This window comes from Coregonus lavaretus (genome assembly GCF_964263955.1).
Source record: "Coregonus lavaretus genome assembly, chromosome: 7".
In the NCBI taxonomy this organism is placed as follows: domain Eukaryota; kingdom Metazoa; phylum Chordata; class Actinopteri; order Salmoniformes; family Salmonidae; genus Coregonus; species Coregonus lavaretus.
In genome coordinates this window covers 44,260,258-44,271,864 of record NC_139994.1, presented here as the reverse complement: position 1 = coordinate 44,271,864, position 11,607 = coordinate 44,260,258, and the positions used below count along the sequence as shown (strand labels likewise).

Genomic DNA, 11,607 nt, shown 5'->3' with positions numbered 1-11,607 from the left:
CACAATATTTGCAAGGTTAGACAGATTGCAGAACCTCTGGAGGATGGCGATGAGGATGAGGATGGAGACAACGATGAGGATGGTGGTGAAGAAGATATTCACATTCCACAGGGGAACCTAGCCCAGAGTGGACTGCCTTACAGGGCAAACTTCACAAATTTACATTTCAGGCAAGCTGTAGCCCCATGTCATTTGAGAACTTGTGATGGTATTAAGAACTACCACAGTTTTACTGCACATCACCTGCAACTGTTAAATGCAAGACACAGAACACAATCTCTAAATGGTTTATTTTTTAGGTGTTCAATTTTAAGGCGGTAGTACTCCTCCTGAAGGGAAAGGACTTTTTTTTGTTGTTCAAACACATCAATTGTGAGTTGCAATCTTCTCTCCTGCAGGGATGCTGACGGAGCAGGTGCTGCGGATGGGAATGGTGTTTGATCCGCCGGGCTATCCTGAGTAGCAGCTGCAGATGGTTCAGGCGGCAAACTTGATGGGCCCGGTTCTTGTGATGGCTCCATGCTACAGAAATACATAGGCCTAGTTTAATTATTGTTTTGATTAAATTAATTTAATACAATGAGCATGGATAACACATGAAATGGCTTCTGCAATGAATAAACACTGTTGATATGAATAACCCTGTGTCCTACCTTTGCTGCATTTCAAGGGCCTGCATCATTGACGTGTCAATGCCTGTTGGCAGCCCGGTGACACTGACCTCAGAGTGTCCCAGGACTTGAAAGACAGTGTCGGCCACCTGGGACAGCCGCTTTGCAGGTGGTCCACCCCCTAGAAAGAAACAGTCAATGAACACAGTACTTAGGCATGTAAATTAACTTTGCCAGCAGGAGCAAATTGCCAGATTATGTGGTAGGCCATAGTATTTTGCTCACCTGTGAGTGAGGATTCCCGCTTGTGTGCTGCAATCTCATCTTTTGCCTTGGACTGCAGCACATACCACCTTTTCTCACAATCGTCGCCTGTCCGCACCACCAGTGGAAAAGAGGCATTGATTGTTTGGGATATTGTGTCCCAGGCGCGCCTCTTGCCTTGGCTAGTGACAGTTGGGCCAAATTTTCCTCGTAACATACCTTTATGTTCGTTCACCAACTGGGCCAGCAACAAACCTTGCTCCTCAGTCCAGTTCGGCTTGCGATTCCTTTTTTTCTCCATTTTCTGTGTTTGTAGGATATTTGTTAACAAGCCTTCATAAATAGACCAGCCAGCAATCACAGACATTGTTAAAAGCTGAGCTGTGTTACCCTCGTTAAGTTCACACTGAGTTGTAACGTTGCAATTTCTACTTCATTAAGGACAGCCCCTTGAGATAGGCCATCTTGTTTTCAATGGGGTCCATATGGAAGTGAAAGTACAAAATATGCCAGCTAGGATATTAATATGAGCAAATGAGACACAAATCATTATTTGAACAGGGTGTAATGAGCTTAAGTTTTCACATATTTTAGATTCTAATGTTAGGCTATAACCCCTACAGCTTACTATTCATTTTCCAGATATTTTCTTGAATGTGAAATATTATTTACAATTATAGTCTGCATAAGATTAGAGTGTATAATTATGTTTATTGATTTGAGGGTACATCCTTTGCTCATTATCACCAAAAGTTCATTTTCATCAAACTTGTAGGATCAACCAATCACAGCTTTTGAAATGATGACTCATACCTAGCAACGGGGTCAACCACACCTCCTCACTAAGATAGGATTTTTCATCCATTCCTGGCTCAGAGTTCACTGAAAATGTTCTGGAATCACTTCTAAGCTAAAACTCCTGGCAAGGAATTTTTAGGTTAAGTTAGGAGCTCTCTGAGAGGATTCTCAGAATCTTTAAGGATACGGGCCCAGGTTCCCAGAATGCTAAGGCAGACACTCTGTCCCGACTGTATGACACAGAGGAGCGGTCCAGGGAGCCCACTCCCATACTTCCGGCTTCTTGTCTGGTGGCACCGGTGGTACGGGATGTTGACGCGGACATCGAGCGGGCGTTACGCACAGAGCCCACTCCCCCCCAGGGTCGTGTGTACGTTCCGTCTGATGTCCGCGATCGATTGATCTATTGGGCTCATACGTCACCCTCTTCTGGTCATCCTGGCATCGGTCGGACAGTGCGCTGTCTTAGTGGGAAGTACTGGTGGCCTACTTTAGCTAAGGACGTGAGAGTGTATGTTACCTCCTGCTCGGTGTGCCCCCAGTGCAAGGCACCTAGACACCTGCCCAGAGGGAAATTACAACCTCTACCCGTTCCACAACGGCCGTGGTCACACCTATCGGTGGATTTTGTTATGGACCTCCCCCCGTCACAGGGGAATACCACGATCTTAGTCACTGTGGATCGGTTTTCTAAGTCCTGCCGTCTCATTCCTTTGCCCGGTCTCCCTACGGCCCTACCGACTGCTGAGGCCCTGTTTACACACGTCTTCCGGCAATACGGGGTACCTGAGGATATAGTGTCTGATCGGGGTCCCCAGTTCACATCAAGGGTCTGGAGGGCGTTCATGGACCATCTGGGGGTCTCGATCAGCCTAACCTCAGGGTTTCACCCCAAGAGTAATGGGCAGGTGGAGAGAGTAAACCAGGATGTGAATAGGTTTCTGAGGTCATATTGCCAGGACCGGCCGGGGGATTGGTCGGTGTACATCCCCTGGGCAGAAAAGGCCCAAAACTCCCTCCGCCACTCCTCTACTGACCTGTCTCAATTTCAGTGTGTACTAGGTTATCAGCCGGTCCTGGCACCATGGCATCAGAGCCAGATCAAGGCACCTGCGGTGGATGAATGGTTTCGGCGCTCGGAGGAGACCTGGAACGCTGCCCATGTACGCCTGCAACGGGCTATCAGGCGACAGAAGGCGAGCGCCGACCGCCACCGCAGTGAGGCCCCGGTGTATGCACCGGGGGACCGGGTCTGGCTCTCGACCCGAAACCTGCCCCTTTGCCTGCCCTGCCGGAAGCTGGGTCGGCGGTTTGTGGGGCCATTTAAAGTCCTGAGGAGATTGAACGAGGTACAGTGGGGGAAAAAAGTATTTAGTCAGCCACCAATTGTGCAAGTTCTCCCACTTAAAAAGATGAGAGAGGCCTGTAATTTTCATCATAGGTACATGTCAACTATGACAGACAAATTGAGAGAGAAAAAATCCAGAAAATCACATTGTAGGATTTTTTATGAATTTATTTGTAAATTATGGTGGAAAATAAGTATTTGGTCACCTACAAACAAGCAACATTTCTGGCTCTCACAGACCTGTAACTTCTTCTTTAAGAGGCTCCTCTGTCCTCCACTCGTTACCTGTATTATTGGCACCTGTTTGAACTTGTTATCAGTATAAAAGACACCTGTCCACAACCTCAAACAGTCACACTCCAAACTCCACTATGGCCAAGACCAAAGAGCTGTCAAAGGACACCAGAAACAAAATTGTAGACCTGCACCAGGCTGGGAAGACTGAATCTGCAATAGGTAAGCAGCTTGGTTTGAAGAAATCAACTGTGGGAGCAATTATTAGGAAATGGAAGACATACAAGACCACTGATAATCTCCCTCGATCTGGGGCTCCACGCAAGATCTCACCCCGTGGGGTCAAAATGATCACAAGAACGGTGAGCAAAAATCCCAGAACCACACGGGGGGACCTAGTGAATGACCTGCAGAGAGCTGGGACCAAAGTAACAAAGCCTACCATCAGTAACACACTACGCCGACAGGGACTCAAATCCTGCAGTGCAAGACGTGTCCCCCTGCTTAAGCCAGTACATGTCCAGGCCCGTCTGAAGTTTGCTAGAGTGCATTTGGATGATCCAGAAGAGGATTGGGAGAATGTCATATGGTCAGATGAAACCAAAATAGAACTTTTTGGTAAAAACTCAACTCGTCGTGTTTGGAGGACAAAGAATGCTGAGTTGCATCCAATGAACACCATACCTACTGTGAAGCATGGGGGTGGAAACATCATGCTTTGGGGCTGTTTTTCTGCAAAGGGACCAGGACGACTGATCCGTGTAAAGGAAAGAATGAATGGGGCCATGTATCGTGAGATTTTGAGTGAAAACCTCCTTCCATCAGCAAGGGCATTGAAGATGAAACGTGGCTGGGTCTTTCAGCATGACAATGATCCCAAACACACCGCCCGGGCAACGAAGGAGTGGCTTCGTAAGAAGCATTTCAAGGTCCTGGAGTGGCCTAGCCAGTCTCCAGATCTCAACCCCATAGAAAATCTTTGGAGGGAGTTGAAAGTCCGTGTTGCCCAGCGACATCCCCAAAACATCACTGCTCTAGAGGAGATCTGCATGGAGGAATGGGCCAAAATACCAGCAACAGTGTGTGAAAACCTTTTGAAGACTTACAGAAAACGTTTGACCTGTGTCATTGCCAACAAAGGGTATATAACAAAGTATTGAGAAACTTTTGTTATTGACCAAATACTTATTTTCCACCATAATTTGCAAATAAATTCATAAAAAATCCTACAATGTGATTTTCTGGATTTTTTTTTCTCATTTTGTCTGTCATAGTTGACATGTACCTATGATAAAAATTACAGGCCTCTCTCATCTTTTTAAGTGGGAGAACTTGCACAATTGGTGGCTGACTAAATACTTTTTTTCCCCACTGTATGTTATAGGTTACAGCTCCCTCCTGATTACCGTATTAACCCCTCGTTCCATGTGTCTCTCCTCAGGCCGGTGGTAGCTGGTCCGCTCCAGGAGTCTGAGGTGCGGGAGGTTCCTCCGCCCCCACTGGACATCGAGGGGTCACCGGCATACTCGGTCCGTGCCATCCTGGATTTGAGGCGTCGGGTGGGGGGCCTGCAGTATCTCGTGGAGTGGGAGGGGTACGGTCCAGAGGAACGGTGCTGGGTTCCTAGGAGGGACATCCTCGATCCCTCCCTGTTGAGGGATTTCCACCGTCGTCATCCGACTCGCCCTGCTCCGCGTCCTCCTGGCCGTCCCCGAGGCCGGTGTCAGCGCACGATTGGAGCCGCGCGTCAAGGGGGGTTACTGTCACGAATTCAGCCGAGGCTGCCCCTCCTCCTTGCTCGAGCAGGCATTGGCGTTTGTCGTCACCGGAGTACTAGCTGCCACCGATCTATGTTTCTGTGTTCCACTTGTTTTGTCTTGATTGCACACACCTGATTCCCATCACCTTAATTTGTTTCCCTATTTTACCCTCTGGTTTCCTCATGGTGTTGTGCATGATTGTTTGTTGTTTTGCTGTCTTTCTTGTGAGCTGGTATTTTCTTCCCTGCGTGGAAGATATGCTCTGTTACTTTTGTTTAGTAAAGTACCTTGTTTACTAAGTTCTGTGTCCTGAGCCTGACTCTGTCCTACCGCGACACACTGACGCATGACAATTGTGAACAGAGTGCCCCATGGTGGGGTTATGGTATGGGCAGGCATAAGCTACGGACAACGAACACAATTGCATTTTATCGCTTTGCAATTTGAATGCACCAAAATATCGCGAAAAGATCCTAAGGTCCATTGTGAGGCCCATTTTTTTTTAAGTATCTGTAACCAACAGATGCATATCTGTATTCCCAGTCGTGAAGTCCATAGAGTAGGGCCTAATTAATTTAATTAATTTGACAGATTTCCTTATATGAACTGTAACTCAGTAAAATCTTTGAAATTGTTGCATGTTGCGTTTATATTTTTGTTCAGTATAGATACATGCAGCTACTCTTCTGTCATTACTTGTTGCCCTAGAAGACTAAATAAATAAATAAACCCTTGCTCACCAGAAAATATATCATACTTATAAGCTTAGGCTTATGCACTAACGCCAAATAAAATGTATGAAAGAAAAACCTCAATGTAGGCTGTAGATATGAGTTGCACAAGAATTATACATCTATGGATTTGTATGCATTGTTTTCTCTTTGTTCAACCCGCCGCCCTTCATCCACACACTGCTGGTGACAGACAGGTTTTGCCTGTCGGCTGGGAGAAATATGTGATGGAGGGAGGGAATGATATTGGATGGAGGAAGAGAGGGGTGGAGGGATGGGATAGGTCACGAGACATGATTAGAAAAAACTCCTGACTTACGCCTACCTCTGGATGTAGGCTGCTGGCCACAGGGTGCCAGTGTAACGCTGTTAATATTACAGTATTATACCACAGAGTGCTAAATACAGTACAGTAGACTTTACTTCAGGCCCTATAGCGAGCCACAGATGTTCACTGCACGCATGGCTGCTGAACTACAATGGAAGATAAAAATATGAAAGCTTGGAGTGTTCGAAAAAGGTGGAAAGATGCTAAGAATGTCTGCCCGTATTGAAAGGCAGAAACGTTATGTGAAATCTATGTAGCGATGTATCAATTTATGTAGACCATCGATGTGTTTATCTCTCGTTCTTTCTCTATGCATCTATCTAAATCAAAATAAAATCTTATTGGTCGCGTAGACATATTTAGCAGATGTTTTCGCGGGTGAAGCAGAATGCTTATGTTCCTAGCTCCAACAGTGCAGTAATACAAAACAATACACACAAATCCGAAAAAGAAAGGAATGAAGAAATATATAAATATTAGAACGAGCAATGTCAGAGTCTGGAATATAAATATATATGTATATGATGGTGTGTATAGACATAATGGGCAGGATAGGAATATAAAAGGTGTGTACAGCAGTAGTTATATAGAATGAGCCTTGAATACAGTATATACGAATAAAGTGGGTAAAACAGTATGCAAACATGATTAAAGTGACCAGTGTTTAACGACTATATACATAGGGCAACAGTCTAAGGTGCAGGGTTGAGAACCGGGTGGTAGCCAGCTAGTAACAGTGACTGAAGTTCAGGGCAGGGTACTGGGAGGAGGCCAGCTAGTGGTGACTGTTTAACAGTCCGATGGCCTGGAGATATAAGCTGTTTAGCAGTCTCTCGGTCTCAGCTTTGATGCACCTGTACTGTCTCTGCCTTCTAGATTGTAGCGGGGTGAACAGGTCGTGGCTCAAGTTCCTTGATGATCGTCTTGGCCTTCCTGTGACACCGGGTGCTGTAGATGTATCTACCTATCCGTCCTCCTTCTGACTATGGAGTTTATAGTGATTTTATGTCATAAGATTCCCAGGTCCCCCATAACAAGACAACATCATCATCCTTCATTTGTAGTAGTTTTGTCAAGGATGAACAGAGAGGAGACAGGAGGACAAGTGGTGCTGTATCAATGAGAAGGGGAAGGAGAGAGGGGTGGAACAGAGAGAGGAAGAAAGTGAGAGAAAGAGAGGCAAACAATGTACAGACTCAGTGAGCATAGCCTTGCAATTGAGAGAGGCCGCCATAGGCTATGTGCACAATGCTCACAAAATTAGGTGGAAACTGAGCTTCACTTCCAGACAAATGTTTGGCCATAAAGACACATATTTTCCTGAGATTACACAGACCCAGAAATAATTAAAAAACAAATCAAATGTTGATAAACGCCCATATCTATTAGAGAGAGAGAGAGAGAGAGAGAGAGAGAGAGAGAGAGAGAGAGAGAGAGAGAGAGAGAGAGAGAGAGAGAGAGAGAGCGAGAGAGAGAGAGTGCAACAGAGGGAGATGGGTGAGCCAGCCAGCAGGAGCCAGAGAGAGGGATTGATGTGTTCAGCCAATCAGCAACGCAGCAGCAATTAGATAATAGCTCTGGATCAGCACACTGATGCTTTTAACCACCCCATTATATTTTAGCCTGAGAAAGCTCTTTCTCTCTCTCCCCCTCCCCTCCTCTCCTTCCCACCCTCCATCCTTCCCTCCCTTCTTCTCCCTCTCTCCCTGCCTCTGATAAGGCTCTTTCTCTCTCTGCCTTTTCCCGTCTTTCCCTCTTCAGCCTAAAGGAGCTATTTTTCTGTATTTTTCCCTGCTCTCTCCCTCCATCCCTCACTCTCTCGCTCCAGGCCACCACTCTGAGAGCTAGCTAAGGGCTGTAGATATATGGATCCCATGGTGCTGATTTGGCCATGGTGAAGCTCGCTAATTAGGACAGAACCACTCAACGCTCAGCCAGAGTAGTTCTCTCCCTGGGACACAGAAGGCAGAAATAGGGCCTCTTATCCAAAGAAAGCCTTCCCTTCCTCCTTCTAAGCCAGAGTATTTCTCTCCCTGGGAAAGAGGGGGCAGAAATAGGGCCTCCTTGTGGGTTGATGTGGGGCTATAGAGCCTAACAGACCGATTCCATACATGGGTGAAGTTGGCTTCGGGTATTATGTTTTTTTAGTAAACTTTTTGATGGTTTTTAAGGCGAGAGGTGGCTGAGGTGGTTCCTTCTCCAGCTCTACTAATCGTAGAAAATGATTATTCGATGGTCCATTTCATTGTTGATTAACCTTGGCTCATTTGTCTTGTTACTGTATGTAGCCTGTGGGGTTACAGATATATTATGTGGAGTTTTGTATGAGAGAGTATGAATGGAGTTTTGGTTGTGGTTTCTAAGGTCAATTTTCAGGATTTATTTTCTTGGCTCAGTTGTACTGTTACTGTGTGTAGCCAGGCTATGCAGCTAGTCACAATGGCAATGACATTACAGACAGTGTAGTGTAACAGGACCTTCTGTTTTGTGCTCTGTGGAGCTGAATACTAAAAGCTGTCTGACATGGTCAGTGTGTCCTTCAGTGTAATTTGAAGTGATACAAAACAGCCCGCCTAGGTCAGCAGTACAAAGTCCGAAGGCTGGAGAGTGGGATGTAGAATGGTCATCTCCAAAAACACACTCTCTCTCTCACACACACACACACACACACACACACACACACACACACACACACACACACACACACACACACACACACAAGCTTGTGAGAACACACACATGCACGTGCATGGACACTCATCTTATCCTCTGGTGGTCCTCTGTAGCTTAATTGGTAGAGCATGGCGCTTGTAACGCCAGGGTAGTGGGTTCGATCCCCAGGACCACCCATACGTAAAAATGTATGCACACATGACTGTAAGTCGCTTTGGATAAAAGCGTCTGCTAAATGGCATATTATTATTTATTATTATTATTATAATTTCTCTCACTTTGTCCCCTCTTTCCCTCTCTCTCTACCCTCATCTTCTCCATTTCTGTTTCCTACTCCTCTCCAACCTTTCCCTCCATCCCTGCCCTCTCCACCTCTGTTGCATTACGTATACTTCTCACCAACCTGAATCTCTTCTCTCTCTCTCTCCTCCTCCCTTCTGCCTCTCCCCCCTTTCTTTATCCGTACAGACTCCATCTCTGTTGCCTATTCCTCTCTCTCTCCCTCTCTCTCTGTGTTTGTGTAATGGGTAATAGTTGTGATTGAGTTAGGCTGAATTAATAGCTGGGCTGAGGGAGAGGCTGTATATTTCAGCCTCCAAGGAGCCAGATAATCAATGACAACTGCGTTAGGAAAACCCAGGAAGCATTCACGGTCGTCCACCTTGCACGGCTTCCCTTTTGCTCTACCTCTTACATGCATAGACATACACACCGGCCAGTTTATTAAGTACACCCATCTAGTACTGGGTCAGACTCCCCTTTGCCTCCAGAACAGCCTGAACTCTTCAGGGTATGGATTCTACAAGGTGTCGGAAACTTTTGTTGTTCAAATGGTATCAAGGGACCTAATGTGCCAGGAAAATATTCCCCACACCAGTGCACCACCGCCACCAGGCTGTACCAGGCAGGATTGGTCCATGGACTCATGCTGTTTATGCCAAATCCTGACTCTGCCATCAGCATGACGCAACAGGAACCAGGATTCGTTGGACCAGGTGATGTTTTTCCAATCCTCAATTATCCAGTGTTGGTGATCGCGTGCCCACTGGAGCCGCTTCTTTTTTCTAGCTGATAGGAGTGGAACCCAGTGTGGTCGTCTGCTGCAACAGGCCATCCGTGACAAGGATCGACGAGTTGTGCATTCCGAGATGCCATTCTACACACCACTGTTGTACTGTGCCGTTATTTGCCTGTTTGTGGCCTGCCTGTTAGCTTGCACGATTCTTGCCATTCTCCTTCGACCTCTCTCATCAACGAGCTGTTTACGCCCAAAGGACTGCCGTTGACTGGATGTTTTTTTTGTTTGTCGCACCATTCTCGGTAAACCCTAGACACTGTTGTGCGTGAAAAGCCCAGGAGGGCGGCCATTTCTGACATACTGGATCCGGCGCGCCTGTCACTGACGATCATACCACGCTCAAGTCGCTTAGGTCACTCGTTTTGCCCATTCTAACATTCAATCGAACTGTAACTGAATGCCTCAATCCATTTTCATGAACAGGGTGGTGTACCTAATAAACCTAATAAATTATTATTTGTCGCATGCGCCAAATACAACAAGTGTAAAGCCTTTGTCCGAGCAGAGTTTTTCCTGTTCAGGTCAAAAAGTTGTCAGGTAAAACTCCTGGCCCTAGTAGCAGTAGAATATCTGCAGTATGAGAGGAGACGCAGGGTTTTCATTTCCCCTCTCGTCCATTAAACAGACAAACAGCCAGTAATGTTTTATTACACAATTGATCCAACCGGGAATAAATCATCTCCACTGGTGCCGCCGCTGGCATTTATAGGCTGCTTCCCAAATTGCATCCTATTCCCTTTTAGTGCACTGCTTTTGACCAGAGCCCTATGCGGGAATAGGGTACCATTGAGGATGCAGACATGGTGCAGGCTCTGTCCCATACTGATGATGTCATCCAATACAGTAAGGGCAGAGCAAAGCAGTGAGAAATAAGAGAGAGTGCAGAGTCAGTCAAATAAAATAATGATATAGTAAGCCACTACTCACCGCCATTTCCCTTCCTCACACAATCCGTCTCCCAGAGGCCTCGATTTCACAGTCCGCCACCCCAGAGTGAACTGGAAGCTCCACTTTAAGGAGCTCAGGTAGCTTGTTAGTTTTATCAGGCCCAGGTGTGGCAGACCTGGGCCAACGCCCATCTCCAAGGAGACCAGCCAAGGGGAAGGAGTCTACAATAAATCAGTTAAAGCCCAAAAGGAGGTAGAGGCACAGCAAACCATAGACATTCATGCAAATTAGAATAAGGCACACAAAATGTTAAATAGAACATCACTGCAAATTAAAAATAAGAAATAAATACACACAAACAGGGCTGGTCTCCAATTGGGGGGGAAACAAGGGAGGGCAACACATGATAGTTACTCAATCTCTTGCCACTCTGAGGTGCAGTTTCCCCTACAGATCTAGGATCAGCTTCCCCTCAACCAATCCTAACCTTAACCAATAGTGGGGAAAATGCTAAACTGACCCACAATCAGCATCTAGGGGCAACTTTACCCTACACCTCTTGCCTTGATCTTCTATGTCTGAACTGTGGGTCAAGGGTCATGGGTCAGTTTTCTGCTCTTCTCCCTGTGTTCTTCCTCCTCGTTATGAAACCCTTTTTACTAGCGGCACTAGTACACTTTTTACCATAGGGCCTTGGTCAAAAGTAGTGTACTACAAAGGGAATAGGGTGCCATTTAGGACGTAGCCAGGGTAGCACCAATGACCCTTTACTTGAGTCTGGGTGGGAGGGAGGGAGAGTAGGGCTGAGGATATTTTTGTGTCCTTTTAGTGATCTTTTAGAGGATATTTTGAATGAACCAATTTGACTGTCTTGTACTAAACAAGACCTGCGCC

The 11,607-nt window shown here is 46.2% G+C and overlaps 1 long non-coding RNA gene across 2 annotated transcripts; it reads right to left on the bottom strand.

Annotated features, from left to right (window-relative positions):
* Nucleotides 1-271: 271 nt before the first annotated feature.
* On the bottom strand, nt 272-1,322 carry LOC311132300. Of its 2 annotated transcripts, none has more exons than XR_014613508.1 (2): nt 654-1,322; nt 272-540 (listed from the first exon to the last, which is right to left on the bottom strand). It is a non-coding gene; the product is annotated as an uncharacterized lncRNA (long non-coding RNA). The 2 variants fall into 2 exon arrangements; XR_014613509.1 differs by having other exon boundaries at nt 272-522.
* Between the last annotated feature and the right edge of the window lie 10,285 nt (nt 1,323-11,607).